Source organism: Colias eurytheme, chromosome 20 (genome assembly GCF_061535395.1).
Source record: "Colias eurytheme isolate Ceu_HAF_F1 chromosome 20, ilColEury1 Martin Lab GWU primary, whole genome shotgun sequence".
Classification (NCBI taxonomy): domain Eukaryota; kingdom Metazoa; phylum Arthropoda; class Insecta; order Lepidoptera; family Pieridae; genus Colias; species Colias eurytheme.
In genome coordinates, this window is record NC_142999.1 from 5,717,254 (window position 1) to 5,718,615 (window position 1,362).

Consider the following 1,362-nt stretch of genomic DNA (forward strand, 5'->3'; position numbering starts at 1 on the left):
AATCCTTGTCCTCACCTACAAATGTGACGTCATTAAGTCATTAGCAAATCATCTTATCTTATCGCCAACGTAGAGAAAAAGCTATCTTTGGAACCGTGAGAAATATCGCTTCGGGAGTGAGTGCTATCGACTCAGCGTGTTAGTGGGAAAAGAGTCCATACTTATTTTTTTTAGTCGGGGTATGTTTTATTTTCAATCAAGTCATGTCCTCACCGTACCATAGCCGGATTCACACTGAGGTTGACCAAGGCAGGAGTGAGGCAGTCCCCGGGATTACATACTACTACTGCCTATAGGTATTTTCATCGAAGTTGAATGATTTCTGCAACAACAAATTTATCGCGTTAATATCAATTTATTTGCACTTAATCTGACCCACACACGTTAGGAAACAACAACAGAAATACAAGTAAGTTTGTCAATAGAATAAACACTTACCTCCATGGCCATTGATGCGTTGAAGTAACACAAACGTAGTATTGGTAGACGTATACAATCCACTTTGGTCAAACGACCATAGACTGACTGCATGACTGCAACTATTCGATCATATATAGCAAATTCCATTCAACAAGCTTATCTCACGTTCCTTCGCAACAGGCATCAACCTGCATAGATAAAAATAGAAATGTTACTGTAGACTATAGTAGTTAAGGTTTATAATGTGTGTTGTGTTTTAGATTTATGTGTTATGCTTAATGCATTTTGTGTATATGTAACTAAAGGAAATGTTATAAAATTAAATAAAACAAATTGTATGCAATTTTCTATTTTTTATTTCCTTATAAACTCCCTATTTAATCTTATACAAAACAATATAATTGAACATTCCTATGACAACCATTGAATAGATTGGTACTGTAATAATCTGCTAATAACAGTAATATCATGGATACACTAGAATTACAAAAACATATGAAAAAGATTCATCCCAGTCTAGAAAATAATGTTTATGCTGCTAATAGACTGCCTATGTATACCCATGTTACAACGTATATAATATGCAATTTGGATGCGGATGATAAACCAGGTTCACACTCATGGGTAGCGTACATATCGATACGAATGGCATCGATCAATATTTTGATTCATATGGACGAACACCTGAGCGATATCATCTCCAGTTTTTGAAAAGGAATTGTAAGAGATGGGACTGGAATAGGATTCAGAATGATTGGACTTCAGTTTGTGGTGAATATTGCTTAATGTATTTGCTATATAAGTTTCTAAATCTTAAACAGTCACGACATCGAGAAGTTAAATACCTATGTATTTGTGATTTTATACGAATTATTATCGTAAAATACGGTTGTAATGAGCATTTATATGATATTTTAGAGGTAACTTCGGGATTTTTTTTTT